Genomic DNA, 18,148 nt, shown 5'->3' with positions numbered 1-18,148 from the left:
CAGGCACGTAAGAGGCTCTGTAATTACCTCAACTCCAATGGCGTCCCATTGCTGTCTGAATTCATCTTTTGAGCTGAGCAACTATCTATTGGGCACATAAAACTTTACACCGCAAGTGAGCGAGTGAGCGAGCTTGGGCCTTGGGGAACATTGGTCTCTTCATTTCGAGTTACAGCTATTCAACGTGCCAGCCTTTTTTCTAATACTGCTCTTGGAATGATTAAATATTAATTTTCTTTTCCCTTTTTGAAGCACGTTAATTAAACCTTTGGATAGTTGTACACTTTACTGTATATCTCTGGGTTTTATCCTGCCTTGGAAGAGAACGTTAGTGAAAATGGCATAAAATATTTGTTTATTTAAAAAGCAAATACATGCACTGTTGAAACAGAAGATACACTCTCTTCTGGTATATTAAGAGCAGCCTGATTATAATACTTTGGTTTGAGTGATGTTCCATTGATTTCAGTTGAATGTGCTGAAATATGGAGAGAAGGCTATAATTTGATGCACCTGTATATGAGAAATCTAAGTTCCACTGAAATCCATGGGGCCTTTTGCCAAGGACAAAATTTATTTACTACTTTTATATTCTCCTCTTCTTCCAGGAAGACCAGATGAGTTATATTTGTCCTCTCGACAACCCTGTGTGGTTAGGCTGAGATATAAGTGACTGGCCCAGAGTCATCCAGTGAGTTTCATGATCGAGTGGAGATTTGAACTCAGTTCTTCCTGGTCCTAGTCCAATCCTCTAATCACTGCATCACATTGGACTGAAATGTCATGCCAGTTAAAATTCTATGCATACTTCCCTAAAAGTGTGCTTACTTATACTGTATGCACTGTGGGGCTGACGGATCATGTTTTATCTGCTCATACTGCCTCCACTCATTTGCTGTATCTAATTCCTATGAACACATGCCTATAATGATGGTCACAATTATTCCTCAAAATCTATACCTGTGTGATCACAGAAGATCATTACATGTGTAGAGACTGTATGCTCCTTTTATATGTTAGGAACATGAGAAGAGTCTTGTTGGATCAGACTCAAGGCCTATCTAGTCCAGCATCCCATTTCCAACAGGCGCCCACCATATGCCTCTGGGAAGCCCACAAGCAAGAGATGAAGGCATGACCCCTCTCTTGCTATTGTTGCTTTGTTGCATGAATATGGGTGCAGGACAGGTGGTGCCATCCCATGCCTATTCAACTCTTTGCAGAACATTTGTCCTGAAATTACTTTCATCACTGTAAAACTGTATTGATTTCACACAATGTTTTTGCATTAGAAAGGAAAAATATTAGCTAACATTTCAGTGAGGAATCTTCAACGATATAAAAGACTGGGTTCTGGAATGTAAGTCTATCTGTCACCAACACTCAGAGTACAGAGCTAAGAAAAAGTTTGTGAACCCTCTAAGATAGTTTGTATGTTAACACAATTCTTATTCGAAACGTGATTATACCCCAAACTAAACCCTGATAAGAGAGAAAGGCAACCCCAATGAATAAGTAACTCAGGCAAAAAGAATATATTTTGAATATTCATGCAACAGAAATATTCAACAACAAAAATCCTTGTGTGAAAAATATGTGAACTCTTCATTCAATAACTGGTGGCACCGGTACTCCTTGAGCAGCAGTAACGGCAACTAAACATGTTCTGTAACTGGTGATCAGTTTCTCACATCAGCTTGGAGGAATCTTGGTGCATTCTTCCATACAAAACAGTTTTAGCTCTGTGATATTTGAGCGCTTCCTTGCATGGACAGCTTGCTCCAGGTCTTACCACAACATTTCAATAAGAGTTGTGGTTGGGATTTTGACTTGGCCACCCCAAAACATGAAATCTCTTCTTCAGCCACCCTATGGTAGACTTACTTGAATGCTTAGGGTCGTTTTGCTGCATGACCCACTTTTAGCTCAGCTTCAGCTCACAGACAGATGGTCTGATGTTGTCCTCTAGAATTTTCTGATTTGCAGCTGAATTTATGGTTCCACCAATGATGGCAAGCCATCCAGGTCCAGATGCAGCAAAGCAGCCCCAAAACATGATGCCTCCTCCACCATGCTTGATGAGGTTCTTACTTTGGAAGCCTGTGTTTGGTTTTCACCAAACAAAATGTTTGTGATTGTGTCTGAAAAGTTCAATTTTTGATTCTGGATGACCCATTCTGGATTATACTGGGCATCTGGATAAGGTGTTTCTAGAAAAAAAGACAGATGAATAGAAAATTGAACTTTTTTTATTTTTCAAGGGAGAGTCCACGCTTCCATGTAATTGGTTCCATTGTTGAAATGTGCTTATAATTAAGATGTTTCTCCTAATATTTAGTCAAACTTTATAAAGCACATTAGATCTAGTCCTATCATCTGGCAGCAGGGAACAAGTTTTGTCCTCTTTTATGTGGCAGCCTGTCTGGTATTAGATAGATTCTTCAGCCTTAACATTCCTTTAATCTTTCCTCATATCCATAGACCCCTGGCCATCCTCATTGCCCTCTAATGAACCTGTAGAATTTGTCTATATCCTTCTTAAAATGTGGTCTGATGAGGTCTAACTAGTGTGGAATAGGGCAGAATGATTTATTCTTGTGATTCTTGTGTAGTGGGTCCCCTGCTAACTGAGCACCTTTTAAAAGTGGTGATTCTCTTTATTGAGCAGGGGGAGAGCAACTGGTCCTATCCATCCCCAGCACACATCCTTCCAGTGGCCCCTGCTGATTTCTTTTTTTAGATTGTGAGCCCTTTGCAGACAGGGAGCCATTTTACTTATTTATTTTTATATCTATGTAAACCACTTTGGCTACTTTAGTTAAAAAGCGGTATATAAATATTTGTCATATTTGTAATGTATTCATATCGGGAACTATTATCTAGTAAAGCTGCTCAATGTCCTATTTGCCTTTTTTTTTTTTTGCACCTGCATCATATTTTCATATTCAGATTGACTTGTGATTGACTGCAGTCTCCAGATCATTTGCACATTTAGTACTGCCAAGACAGCTCTCATCCATTTGAGCATTCCAGAATAAACAAATTGTGTCCATTATCTTAATCGCATACATATAACTGGAATCAGATACTGGGCTCTTACACACGATCAGAAGTAGGTGGTTTTGGACTGGAAAGGGTTCTTACCATATTTATTTATACGTATTTATTTATCACATTTATATACCGCCTGATATTTGTATCTCAAGGTGGTGTACACAATTTAAAGCAACAAATAAAAAGCAGGGTAAAAATGAAACAATTTCACAGAATAGAAAAATTAAAACAGTTTCATAGCATAAAAAAAATTAAACAGTTAACAACAGTTTTAACAGTTTAAAATTGATTTCAGTTAAAAGCCGGAGAGAACAGGTGTGTCTTTAGGGTCTTCCTGAAAGCAAACAGAGATGGAGATGCTCTTATTTTGACAGGGAGCATATTCCAAAGCCCATGGACAGACACAGATAAGGCCCAGTCCGAGTTGCCACCAAATGAGCCTGTGGCCAGAGGCGTACTTGCTACGGACCTTGGGGATCAGGTCCACGGCCTCCTGTCTCTGGGGGGGCCTCAGCAAGCGGCCTGCCACAACCCCGTGCCCACCCTACTTCTGACCTCGATCTTTGCCATTTTCGCCAATGCCCCCCAGCTTCTGGGGTTGGGGGGTTGGGGAGAGCCTGGAGGAGCCGTTGCTGTGCCCCTTCTCACCCAGGGCAGCAGCAGGAGCAGGTAGTCAGGAGAGGTGCAGCCTGCCTTCTGCAGGTTGGAGGTGGTGGTGGTCGACAAGGCGTGCCCCAGGCTGAGCCACAACGGCAAGAGTGAAGAGGCTTGCTCGGAGTCCAGCTGACCCTCCTTGTAGCCAGTGTGGCAGGGCAGGCTGTGGCCACCATTCCTTGCTGCCAGTGCCTTGCCTGAGAAAGACTTGGGCACCACCGGGAGGCCCACTCCAGAACTGGCCCGCAGCAACAGCTACTGTGCTTCCTGCACCTTGGCCAGTGCCTTATCCAGCAGCTGTCCATCTGCCTCAGTGGCCATGGTTCTACCTAGATGCCCATCAGCCCAGGCAGGGAGTGGCACTGCATCAACACTTCAAGTTGTGCACCTGGAGGGGAGGGGTGGCTCCTCTTCCTCCTCGGACAAGGCAGGAGAGGGCCAGGCTCCTCCAGCACTCATGCACCACCCACCACCTCCTTCAGAGGGCCAAGGAAGGCCAGAGAAAGTAGCCTTCATGACCTTCTCCCTCTAGTTGTGTCCTCCCTGAAAAGAACTGCTGAGTGGGGTTCACAACACTAGGGTGGGCTGCACTTTCCACCTTGTTCCTTCCTGCAGGTGGGGAGGTGGCAGGATTCTGGGGAGGCCCCCAAAATGTAGATTTCTTTTATTTTCTCATTAAGGGGGGACCTTGTGGTGGGGGAGGGACCTCTGAAGCCCTTCAGGTCTGGGCTCCAAAATTACCTAGGTCAGGGTTTCTCAACCTTGGGCCCCCTTATGTTGTTGGACTACAACTCCCATCATCCCCAGATATGGCCTTTGTGGCTGAGGATGCTGGGAGTTGTAGTCCAAAAACATCTAGGTAATGATAATCACTGCCAGTGACAATAATAACCAGACCTCTCCATATGATATCAATAGGCAACATGGTTCATGACAAAAAGGCGCTCTCTTAAGTATCCTGGACCCAAGCCATTGAGGGCTTAATAGGTAATAAACAGCACTTTGTATATCACTCAGAAACATATCAGCAGTCAGTGCAATTTTTAAAAAAATCATATGGAATGTGATTGCCAGGAGTCGACATTGACTCGATGGCACAATCTTTCCTTTCCTTTTCAGCCCCACAATGCATACAGTATAAGTATGCAGGTTGTCCCAGAGACCAATCTGGCTGTCACATTCTATACACATTGTAGTTTCCAGACCACATACAAAGACAGCCCCTTGTAGAGTGCATTACAGTAGACAAGCTTGGAAGTTACAAGCGTATGTACCACTGTTTTGAAGTCAATTACCTCCAGAAATGGGCGTAGCTGATAAAAAGAGCTCTTGGCCACTGCCTCAAACTGAGAAACCAGAGAGAGTTTTGGATCCAGGAGCAATCTCAAGCTACATACCTGAACATTCAGGGGGAGTGTCGAACCAGGCCAGTTCTATTCAAACCAGGTTCACACAGAACCAGCTCTGCACAGCCCTACATACAGCCCAAAGCAGTTTGTCCACATTCTCAGGAGTCACACTCAATGAAATTTAAAGCAGAGGAGCAGAGCCTCTGGTCGACTCTGTATGCCCCACTTTCAGATGAGCATTGAGCACCACAGCCGCACTTTCTATTGCTGCATTTGGGAGCTGGTAAAGAAGGAGCCTCCAAGCATTGGGGAAGTCTCCCCAGTGTGCTCCACCCTGCCAGGACAAGGGAATCCTCTTTATGTTCCTACAGATTGGCCACGAGGGGGAGGAGGTGGGGCAAGTCCATTAAAGCCATTTTGAGCAAGCGATCATAGAGTGTACTGTGCAAAGCAGCACATTCATAGATCCAGTCCCTCTAGTCTCAGTGCTCTCTGACAAATATGGCTGCTGGCTGCTGGGACCTGCAAAACCCAGGAAAAGTAGAAACACCATTATAATGACCTAAGGTACGAGTGCTCCTTCTCTTCACTAACCTGGGTTACAATTGAGGGTTGGAAGCAGGGTTACCCAGATTTGGACTACCAGTGCTTAGAGGATTTGCTCTGGTTCACACGAGCATGCACACCTGAATTATCTACCTCTAACCTAGGTTAGATGATTCTGTGAAGAGACTTACTAGCTGCATATTTTTCAATAATATCATAATTCTGGAGCAAATTAAAGGAATTCTGTAAATCAGGTTAATGTTGGAATGGTAAAACTAAAAAAAAGTTTCATTTATATTATATTTTTCATTCTGCTTTTTTGCTTATTCTTTAATAGGCTTGGTTCATTATATACACATGTAATCCTTTTAGGGGGGAAAAGTGCTTTCCCCCTAATGAGCTAATACCAGTGTTCACTTCCTAATAAGCTGCATCCTGACAGAATTTCTGTATACATTAAAATCCTCGATAATGTAATTTTTATCTTGTAAGTATAATCCTGTAAAGGACTACATCTTAAACAGTAAATTACTTGAGGCTAATTGCAATAGCCTCACATCGGGGGGTTTTTTGTTTCTCTTTCTTTATCTAATAAGTGCATGTAAAATATACAACATTTCTTAAATCAATTAATTAATTGCTTCTCTGACCTGGGAGTTGTTTGTGAAAACCCACAACTCAGAATTCTGTAATGGTTGATCTGAGCCTAAAGATATATTACTTAATGCAAATCACAAGGCTACAGTGGATCTATAGTTTACCTTCATATAAGAGCAATTTATAGATTGTGTGAGAACTCAGGAAATAAATGAGGTTATTTCATCAGTTAACTAGCACTATGTTTTAGTTCTGACATTCTACTATGAAGACATGATGCATCCTGATTTAGCAATTCCCATACATGTACTTAGGAGCACTGAATACACAGAGGCCGCATTCACTTGTAACATGAAACCGGAGGTTGCCGAACCCATGGTTAATTTTTCTAACTGTGAATTGCATTGCAGATATTCATCCAACCACAGTCCAACAGCTGACAGGGCAGGGGAGCCCCTCCCTCTTCCTGGTCCGCTGAGGTCACATCCTAGCAAGTTCCATAGTGCTCATGTCACCAGGCTGTGGGCAAGGCATCAGGATGTATCCCGGGTGGCAGCCATTGGCCATGATCTTCAAGGAGGTGTTCCGAGCACGATCATGCTTTTTTGGAATGGTCCGCCCGCCCTTGGTAGGGAAAAGGCTTTTAAATCTCTTTAAATGCCATGCGGTTCCAGTGCTTCTTCTGACAGCAATTGCATTGCTGCCCTCCAAAAATGTCTTAAACAAGCACAATTTCGGGGTGGGGGGGATGGGGGTGGGGGGGAGGTCTATTCCAAAAAGGTACGATCATGCTTGGCATGCCTTCTTGAAGATTGTGGTGAATAGCTGCCACCCTGGATACGTCCTGATGCCTTGCCCACAGTCTGGTGATGTGAGCATTATGGAGCTTGGTGGGATGTGGCCTCAGTGGACCACGAAAAGGGAGGGCCAACACTCCCCCAATCAAGTCTCTGTAATACACACCAGGTCAGCCCCTTCATCCATGATGAAATCATGGATTACTTCAGATTTATTTTGGACTGACCTGGCGTTAAAGAGGAGCAAGGCAAGGCTCTGCAGGTAGTTGGCACTGCTCCCCAAGGTCAAAGAGCTTATAGTGCAGCTGGAAGGGGAAACAGCTATTAAGTTTCTTATTTCCCTTCCCCTGTAATGGCCTGCTGACCTGCCAACATAACTTCTTCTATTCCCCATCACCACTGGAATAGTCGCCTTGAAACCAGTGAACATGCCCCTCTATCTCCCCATCTCCAGAAAGACTCAAAACAATGAAAACAATCCTAACCAGGACAAACTCATCCCCACCCCCAGCCCAAAGATACCGAACCGGGGGTGGGGTGGCCCTCGCCGTCACTGCTCACCAAGGCGGCTCCCCAAAGGGGCGGCCTGCTGGTGGCAGGCCTGGAGGTGGGCAGGTGGAACCAAAACTGCTCAGTCTTGCAGCCCAAGGGCCCCAGTCCTGCCAACACTCACACAACCAGTGACTGCAACAATAGCAGCAGAGGAGCAGCACCCAGTAGTCAGACACAGTCTCCCACCCTGTGCCCTCCTGCTGGTAGATGGAAAGTGGTCTCCTCCTCTGCTGGGCACAGGTAACCGGCAGCAGCTATATTGCAGCGTAAAGCAGCAAGGGCATTTGCATGATAGTGGTGGGGCAATTTTCACTGATCTCCCTTCCCCTCTGAAGTGTTCTGTGAGCCCTGAGCATATGCCCCCTAAGGTCATGCAGTCTCCAGGGACAGATTATCAGAGGTCACAGTGTGCTTCAGAGGGACGGGGAGCTCCACCAGAATCAGCCCCCCATGAGTGTCCACACTCTGGAATTATTATTATTATTATTACATTTATATCCCGCTCTTCCTCCAAGGAGCCCAGAGCGGTATACTACATACTTGAGTTTCTCTTTCACAACAACCCTGTGAAGTAGGTTAGGTTGAGAAAGAAGTGACTGGCCCAGAGTCACCCAGCTAGTTTTATGGCTGAATGGGGATTTGAACTCGGGTCTCCCCGGTCCTAGTCCAGCACTCTAACCACCACACCACGCTGGCATAAAGAATAAAGAATGCAGCAAATGCACATGTGCTTCCTTTGCTGCATATGTGCTTCATTTTTAACTTAAATGGTTTTAAACTGTTTTAATATTTGTTTTATATGGTTTTAAGTCTATTGTTTTAAATTGTTTGTTCTTGTAGTAGTACACTGCCAAAGCCTTCAGATAGGGTGGCATAGAGCCGTAATGCATAAATAAATAAATAATAAACATAAAATAAACCAAGATCTCAGTCAGTGTGTATGAAGATACATGCTTGAAATTGTATATTTATTTGCATTGTTCTCCATGCTCCCTTCTTTTTTGCATCCCTCTTTGTTACATAAATTCTGCTTCCTCTTTTAATTTAGTGAGCTTGAGGCTCCACATATTAATTTGGGCCCTAGCATTATTTTCTGACCTCATGTAGTCTCCTACAGTTTAAAATAGAACCCAGGTCCCACAGTTTGTTTCCTCACAACCAGATGCTACTAGTAGGGTAAGTGGTGTTGCAGCTTGGATGAAGTGTTAACTACAGAAAGGTCAGGCAGCTTTACAGGTCACTACCATCGAAAATATTCTAAATACCATACTACGGATGACAACAGAGCTCCAGAAACCAGAAGGGTCTTTGGTATTCTCCACATTTCCTCATTTTTTTTTTGGCCAAGTCCTAGTTGGAGTGTAGTGATAAGGGAGTCCCCTTTGTTTGGTTCAAAAATGATGGCTAAAAGTTGCTTTAGGCAAGCGATTTACCAGGCTGTTCTGAATGACCGACAAGTTCTAGCGGGAATGCAAGCAAAGGGTAATGGAGCACAAATCTAAGAAGCCTAAAATAGAGGAATAACTTCTTCATTTAAAAAAAAGTGATGGCTGAAAAGGCTTCTGTGGAGATGAGATGCAAAAGACATACTGTGCAGACATAATAGACTGAATATATTTATCACCCTTTGCTGAAGGAATATCTGAGCAAGGCTTAAACAATGCTATTCCCGAAAATGCTTTGTTGCGGCCTTTTAGAGCAAGCCATGAATGAGAAGGAAATGTTGCTCAGCCTATTATTGGCATATTCCTGAAAGAACAGATCTGTTTCATAGATATTTCAGTTTTCTTTATTTCTAAAACTCTCCCTATGCCACCTCGGGCAAAAAATGGTGGCTTTGCCATTCCTACTTCTTTTGACTCTTTGAGCCTCTTCTTGTGAGCAGTGAGAAGGGCTCGCATGCAGGCTTTGGGGAAGGCAGGTTAAACCTACCTTCCCCACAGATGATTATCTTCCCTTCCCTGGGTGGGTGGATCACCCGCCCAGACAAACAACGGCTGCTCACCATCTCCTCCCATACAAATGTACTCTTCAGGGATCTGTGACTGTCTGTGGGTCTCTGTTGCATGTTCAGTGGCAAACCTGGATTTGTCTCTGCATACAGATTTTAGGTATTATATTGAACACTTGTACAACTAACGAACAATGTATACAGGTACAGATCTATATTAAGTTTTGTCAAGTCGGTGTCGACTCTAGTGACCACATAGAAAGATCTGTATACAGGTACAATTATTCACGCATGTACGAACAGCAGTACACATCTTTACCATGCATTTCAGGGGTTTGTACCCATAGCCCTCTTGAATCCAGGTTGCAGCTCATGGATTCTCCATGATTGTCCTTATGGCGCCACCCCTTCAGATGAACAGTGCCATTGGCCATGATCATTGGTACGAGAGGGTGATTGACATCGTGGTGGCGGGACTTCCTACCCGCTTTTGTCCGTTGTAACCATGAACATCTGGGGTGCTCATATTATCTGAAGAGGGCTCAGGTTCACTTTTTAAAGGAACTCAGATACTGTCATTCACACAAAAAAATATACGAGTATACAGGCATCTGCACATTTGTAGAACATAATGTCTGATTAGGACTATTATCAAAGGTCATTTGGCATTCAGTGAATGCCAAAGGCAGAGGGGAAAGTCATGCAAGTTTATTCTGTTGCAATGTAACAGCACTTTCATCATTGCATAGTATCGTGTGCAACATAATAAAACAAAATGACATACCTAACTGCCTTGTGGCTCTCTATGATAGGACAGTGCTTTGGGGCAAAACACATTGTGATACAGGTCCCACCAATTTAGACTGCAAGATAGCACAATTTTTTGTTTGACCCAGACGTTTGCCAGCTAAATGCAGCACACCCTTCTCATGGGTTTTCTTGTGATATATTCAGACACAACATAAACATACATCATGAAAAACATTTCTAGTTAAGTCAATGAGAGTTAGTTGGGCAAAGATTAAATAAATATCTGAGCCAGCCAATTGCTCAGTAATGTGGAGTATGTGGCAGAGATGAACAATATACAGTAGCTGCTCTGTACCAGGTCTAAAGGCTATCGACTGAAGATCTGCTCTGTGGAAGAGAAATTTGTATGTGACACTGGTACACCACCCATTTCCTTCTGGAGGGGGAAAAACGAGTGCCCGAGGCTACATATGCCTCAGCTGATACAATTTAGGCCTACTGCAGAATAGCCTTTTATTATGGCACTGGATCATGAAGCAGTGTCACTTTTGATTTCCTACCCACAAAGGAGAACACTAAGTTCAAGGGATTTAGTTCTCTGAATGTAAGATTGCAAGCTGGGCCCTGCAAGAGAACTGCCTGACACAATTATGATCTCCTGGCCTGGAAATGAAGGTTGGATTTAGCTGCTTTCATTTGCACCCTACCTTTATACTCTTTGAGAGAAGACCCTTCCTAATACTGCTTTATCTGCTGTAACCACCCTCAAGTATGTGATTTGGCTGCTATAGACACACAGGCCACCTTCAGACATCACATCACGTGGAACTGTGGGCCCAATGGATCCACACACCCCACTCTCCCTGCTCGGACGTTCAGTTAAGCTCCCTCTCTGCAATCTCGCTGACTCGCAGAATGGAGGGGGAACTAGCTTCCTGGGCTTTCTTCTTTCTTGAAGGACAGCCCCGGCAGGCAATAGTAGCCTAAACAAGGGAGGAGCTTCCTCCCTCAAATCTGTGGTGCCAGCATTTGGATGTAATGCTGGCACTGTAAAGCCAGAGGTCCAGGCGGCAGACCTCGCTATGGACTGAAGTTGCAAATCTCTGTCTGTGGAGGGAAACCACACGTCCATTTTATGACATTTGGGTTGCCCACATTTGGATGTACAGTTTTTGAAACCAGAGGTCCCTTCACCTCTGTTTTCATGTTATGTGCAAATGCAGACACCCGCGCCCCCCACCTACACACTATTCTTCCATGTAATGAGGGGGTTCTGAGACTAATAGCTGCCTATCCTGGCTGTTCAGGGCAGGGATTCTGATGTCTATTGTTGTTCGATGCACTTGTCTCTTCAAATTCCAACAATATATTCACTTTAAAAGCACATAGGTCAAACAGAGAGATTTAGCACAGATTTATATATTGATCAAATTAATGGCCATGCACTGCAAATATACTGATTAGACTGTCCAGAAGCTAATTATTTTCTCTCCTTCTTTTCCTTCACCACAATACCTGAACAATACAAGTAGTTAACAGTTGCAACTTCATAGCACTTCACCCGCAAAAAAGAAAAGAAAACAGAGAACAAATAAAAGGTGTATGAAGCTTGCCAGCAATGTACTTGAGGCCGTCTATGAAAAATTAAAGATGTGAAGCACTGGATAATTTATTGTTATTAATTGTTTCTAAAGCAGCATGTTAAGAAAAAACAGAGAAGAATAAACAATGTTATGTTTTTTCTGTCTTTCCCATAGAAGAAGAATTTGAAACCCAATTTCCCAGAGCAAACTCTAATGTTCTATTTGTTGTTCATTTGCCCTGCATCTGTCTACAGTTTCTACTGGCGTACAAAAGAAGAATTACCACTCAAAGCCAGTGGCATAGGAAGGCTGGAGTGTGCCCTGGGACAAGAAGGAAAAGATGGACCTTCTTCCCTCTGCCACCATGTCTTTGATGCAGAAGGACAGTAAGGACAAGATGAAAAACAAAACATTCTTGGCATGCTCTCTCTCCATCATGCTCCCCTCCTCCTGTCTTCATGTTTGGAGTTCGCATGACAGCTGATCAGAAGTGTGCTCTCCTATCCAGGACAGGCCCTTCTGCTGCCCTGTCACCTGCACAGTAGAGCACTAGCGTAACAGGGAGAAAGTCCAGCATGTTCCCTGCTGTATGGGTTCTCTTCTTACAGCAGAGAACGTTCTGTGCAAGGGAGAATTTTATAAATCCCTCCAGCCACAGCCTGATATGGTCTACCTCAGGACCGATTCCCATGCCGCATTCCCTTGGTCTGCAGCATGAGTGGACCAGGCCCCCACCCCAGCAGCACAAGCACAGGTTGCTTTAGCCTGCCATCATGTGTGCTGTGCGACATACAGCAGGGGGCTGCCACTAATACTAGTATTTATCCCACTAGGCCAGGCCTACTCAACTTGGCCCCCCCAGCTGTTTTTGGACTACAACTCCCATAATGCCCAGCCACAGTGGCCAATAGTCAGGGATTATGGGAGTCGTAGGCCAACATCTGCAGGAGCAGGAGGGCGGACGTTTAGCAGCCCTGTGCTAAACTGAAGCATCAAAAAGTTCATCATGGGGTGCGATGTTAGGCTTGTTCACATGACCACCGGCAAACAATATCACTCCGTTCCTACACAGTACCCCCCCTTTCTATCAGGGCATGGGGGCATTTGTCACTTTGTTCAGTCATAGCTACATGCCTGCTCAATGTTCTTTAAAACTTGGATGAATTGGAGGATAGGAGATGAGGACAATTCTAAATGTGTGGAAGCTCCTAGTAAGGAGCAGTGCTGAAATTCACATTCTCCAGCCCAGCATAGCCAGAAGTTGGCAAATTAATATGGAGAAAAGCACTGTAACAAAGCAGACACATGGGCATTACTTGGATAAAGAGTAGGGTGCCAGCTCTGACTGAAGCTATTCCTGATTATTTGTCTCCAATATTTTTTCACAATATTAAGCCACTACATTCTCCAAGATTATTTTCAATAGTTTACTGTAGATTGATACCTGTTTCTGAAGACTCCAGGACACCAGGCCAATCCTGGACAATCTTACTCAACAGCATTATGATATTTTTCTCTACTACTTCTTGCTGCTTTACCAGTTATTCCAAATATTCTGTCAACTGTGTTTAGTGTTATAGCACTCAAGCGTCTCCTTGTCTGAGTCCATATTGTACCAAACAATATGGCAGAGAAATGTCAGTCAGCAAGTTCTTTGAGTTTGAGAAGCTCAGCCTCAGGAACTCTTGTGAGATATTTAGTAAACCATCACTTGTAGGCCTTGCATCTGAGGAAGTGGACTATAGCTATGCTTATTGATTGTTAGTTTTTAAGGGGCTACAAGACTCTGTTACTTTTGCTGTAACAGATCAATATGGCTCCCTCTGGAAACCATGTGTAACCCAGTTTCCTAAAAGGCCTACATTTTAAAGAATGATTCTGGTTGTTTAGTGACAGACTTCATTGTTTCTACACTGAAATCAAGAGTTCCTGAAGCACAGCCACAGTCCTTACAGAGTTAATTTATGGGTTTTACTATAATCAAGGTGAACAATGGTTAGATCAGTGGTTTTCAAGTTTTATAGCTTCACTCTTCTGGGGAACCCATTTCCTGTTTTCTAGGGTGCACATTTTAAGCTGTCAAGCACAGAAAGAGAAAACAACCCATCAATGGCCCGCTTTGGTCCTATCTGTTGGAAGTTAAGGACTTTGCGCTGTCTCGTCTCAGACAGTGGAGGACAGACTAGTAAGTCAGAGGGCTAGAGGGTCAAGACATTGGTCATCCCTTCTCTACTGCTCTGACACTATCCCTTTGAAATGTAGATTGCTAATCTCAGGGACTAACTTCCTTCCTCTCCTCTCTCTTCCCTACCTGCCCTTCTACCTTGCAACATGGCAAGCCTCTCTCCCTGCACCATATGTGTAGAGAAGATGCAGAATCCATCTGCATCCAGCTAGATAGATAGATTAGAGATCCTAACTCCTCACTTTCCTATCTAGAATGGAGTTCCTTAATAAATGCCTTATATATTGATTTGAAACTATGAATTGGCTCCAAGTTACTTTACTCTCAGCATACACACATGCCTAACTAAATCCGCTGTGTTGTGCCTCTGTGCACTCTGCTATAATGAGAAAGGGATTTTCTCACCACAGAGAATTTCCAACACTATCTCCTTAACAAAGAGCTGATATGCAGAAATCAGCAGGTGAAGCATTTCATAGCATGGAGCTAAACTTTATCAAAAGCTAATTGTCAAGACTTCTTCAAAGATGGCTACCTTGTGCACACAGAATTTCAAAAGCTTCTGGCCTAATAGTTGCTGCTCTGCAGTGACTAAAAGTACACCCTGGAGTTCACCTAAAATTCTCCTGTGGATGAACATTTTCGGACAAAATCATTAATGGAAGGCAAACTGCCTTTCAGGGAAGGTTGCCTCCCCTAATTAATCTTCTCATTGAGGGATTCTGATGAGTTAAAAGGGGGGCCCTTCTGGAGTTTCTGGAACAAGGTGTATTCAATTGGGATTTGTGAATGTTATCACTGATATGTGATGCAAATATTATTTCACCTGTGGAAGTGGCTACATTTGTACTATTAATGTGAATAGAAACTGGTTCTTGTGCTCTGTCTTCCACAAACCATTGAACAGAAGAAGAAACTATGATATCTTCTGGCCCACAGCAGGAACTGTCACAAAAGCCTCTAGAAGACAGGGAGTTTATTATCCCTGAAGAGATAATCTAACCAACAGCTGGAAGGAGGATGAGAAGATCAAAGGGTTGGAATGCTCGTCAATCCAACCTTTGGTTTGCAAAGCTGGCTGAGAGCTCAATCAGTATTTTGAGGTTATATCTGATGGCTCTTGTCCATGCAGAAAGACAAGAAGCTCTAAAGCCAGGCAGTAACCCAGCAAAAGCAGTTTTGCCTAGGTGACCAATTCTTAAAAAGTATTTCTTCAATTTAAATAGATAGAAACTTTTCATACTTAAGAATACATTTCAGTTCTACAGAAATGTTGGGCCATAATGTTCATGTCAGGTTGTTCACAGTCTCTACCACTTTGTTCTCTTCAGTGTATGATTTAATTTGACTTCTGTCATAGCTAGTTTCTCCAGGCTGCTTCATACACTACAGGTTAGGCAGGCACAGGGGTGTGAGATATGGGCTTATGTCCCATACCATATGAAGCAGATAAATGTATTTCTTTTCCGACATGTATACATCATTTAAAGAAACACGTTGTAAGAAGCTGGGGTGAACTGTGGATCTTTGCAGATTCTTTACAAATCCATTTCATAGATTAACTTTGACCAGAGTTCCCTATAGACATTTGTGGCTTAACATCTGTACCATCCTTTATAGAAGCCCTTAAGACACACTTTTTTGGCCAGGATTTTAGTAATCTCTGAAGTTTTATATTTTTAATTGCTGTTTATTTTTTTTTTTAAAAAATTGCTGTAATCTTTGAATGTTTTAAATTTTTAATCTTTGCTTAATAGTTGGTTTTTATTCTGTTTCTATTTTGTTTATTTTTGTAAACTGCCTGTAGCCTTTGGAGTCAGGTGGTATATAAATCAAATAAATAAATAGATAGATAGATAGATAGATAGATAGATAGATAGATAGATAGATAAAATGATACAATCAATTGTTCTGCACAGGTGGTTGGTTGGTTGGGATATCAGCCAGAGAAGACTCGGTACTCTCACTAAACTAGTTTCTAGGACTCTTTTGGGGAAACCATGGCAGTTACATTGATCTCAAAGAGATATAACTCTTTGTTGGAAGTATGAGTGAAGTACAACATGGAACAAGGCCTGCTCTGGGGTGGCACCAAAGCTATGGAACTCTCTCATTTAAATGTCTGACAGGCCAAGATGCCACCTTCCAGAGAGCTAAATCAGGCTTGCCAGACTTTGCCAGAAAGCTTTAGAATCAGTTCGAATATTGCTGTGAATTAATATCTAAAGGATGCCTATGCTTTGATATTGTTTTCAGTATAAAAAAACAAGTCTTTTTAGCTGCCCCAAAGACCTTTAGCTGAAAAATGGGTTTCAAATATTTTAATAAATAAAATAGTATAGATATGCCCTCAGTGTACATGCTGATAAATATATATTATTTGTAGTGTATATGCCATATGCATCCAGACAAATGCTTGCTAAATTTGTAACCTATAAAAGAGCCCTCAGAGAATGCTGTATAGAGAAACAAAGAAATTTGAGAAATTATGTGTTGGTATGAATGCTTACGACGCAGTTCCAAGTATATACAGAATTGCTGATAAATGTGTACACTAATCTCTGTTTAAATCAGCCGAGAATGTATCTCAGGGTGACCGGATGCAAAGGAATACAGGGTTGTATCTTTAACAGTTATGATAAGGGGATGTTGAGAAGTGCAGTTGTACCTGCTTAAATCCTTTTGCACAATATTAAAATTATAAGAGCCCTTCTGTGCATTTGGTCACCCTTGTGACCAGATACAAAGGGCCCTACACAGGTTTGTGTGTTTAAAAAAACACAGCTTTCTACATGTAGCCAGTTGCTGTACCTTGCTGCCCAAAATAGACCCTAAGCATTGATGCTTTAAGTCTATTATTTCTGCAGTCTAGGAATTTGAGGGTGCATAAGCCAAAATAGCAGGTAGCACAACAGAGCATTTATATTTGTTGGTAGGTGCTGAGGTTCAAAACCATAGACAAATTGGTTCAACAGACAAATAAGTTTCGTATTCAGAAACTAGAGCTCTTGGAATTCAAAACATAATAGGAAAGAAGGTCTCTCAGAGCAGTTCTAATCCAGCCATTTGAATTCTGGGCATAGCTGAAGAAAAAAGAAAGACAATAAAGAAAGACAATAGAACCAAAGGAGTAAGCTCTTGCTCTCACCTTTTAAAACAATCTAAATCATCAGGACTGGGCAAAAGGATATTCCTGGGATGTTAACAAAGCAAAGGACAAGAAGCAGTGCTTTTTATAGCTTTTATGAATAATAAACTCATTGGACAAACCCACCTCAACTGGTATAGCTGTAACAGAACAAGGGTTCCCCCTGGGGTACAATGAGATACAAATGCCCCTGGGCTCATGAGAGTTGGAGGGCCACTGGGAAAACACCCACTCTGATTGGAGTGTGTGTGTGTGTGATATTATTTTTCATAATATGCAAATAATGTGCCAAGAATGTCTTTATAACTGCTTCCCTCATAAACACAAAGCGATCTTATGTGGATTTAATGAAGGCTTTATTCCAGAAACTACTCAGTTTTCTCCTTCTCCGTTGCCCACTTATCTTTCTGACCCCACCTCCCACACTCTCTACAGGATCCCCCTTGGGACAACCTTCCAAACCACAAAACACAAAAGATTACTAGACAGAACCCAGCAAATGTTTTATTTTTCATCCTGTCCATATAGTTCTTCTGCAGCAAAGATATGTGCTGGGGGTGGGGGAGAAAAAGGCAGGGCCCCAGGGGCCCATCTTCACTTCTTGTCCCAGGACCCACTTCAACCTTGCAATGCCCCTGACTGGGTAGCAAGCTTATTAGCACTTCTGTTGGAAAATCTATTGGATTTTATGAATCAAACTTTCAGAAGTATAAAACCTGATGATAATCTGATGTTTGTCCCTTGGGTGACAAAACACACACAGGAGATACAGCACTCGTGCCAGTTAAAAGCGCCTTGTGAGCTTTTGCACTATAAAATGGTAGCCACTCATGTCAAGGTGGCTTATATATAAATTAGATTCATGTACAACTTTAATGTAGCCTTATATGTATTAAATACATTCTAGATAATCTGATGTATAAAGTTACTTATGATGATATCTTATAATTAGAAGCCTGGAGTCCAAGATTTAGGCTATAAA

At 42.6% G+C, this 18,148-nt stretch overlaps 1 long non-coding RNA gene across 1 annotated transcript in view; it reads right to left on the bottom strand.

Annotated features, from left to right (window-relative positions):
* Nucleotides 1-1,520: 1,520 nt before the first annotated feature.
* LOC128324271 (uncharacterized) overlaps nucleotides 1,521-18,148 on the bottom strand; it is a 53,390-nt gene continuing 36,762 nt past the window's right edge. Inside the window, exon 3 of the long non-coding RNA XR_008306760.1 lies at nucleotides 1,521-2,210. This is a non-coding gene — a long non-coding RNA (uncharacterized LOC128324271). The remainder of the gene's footprint in view (nucleotides 2,211-18,148) is intronic.

The sequence above is a fragment of the Hemicordylus capensis genome, chromosome 4 (assembly GCF_027244095.1).
Source record: "Hemicordylus capensis ecotype Gifberg chromosome 4, rHemCap1.1.pri, whole genome shotgun sequence".
In the NCBI taxonomy this organism is placed as follows: domain Eukaryota; kingdom Metazoa; phylum Chordata; class Lepidosauria; order Squamata; family Cordylidae; genus Hemicordylus; species Hemicordylus capensis.
This window is presented reverse-complemented; position numbering and strand designations above follow the sequence as displayed.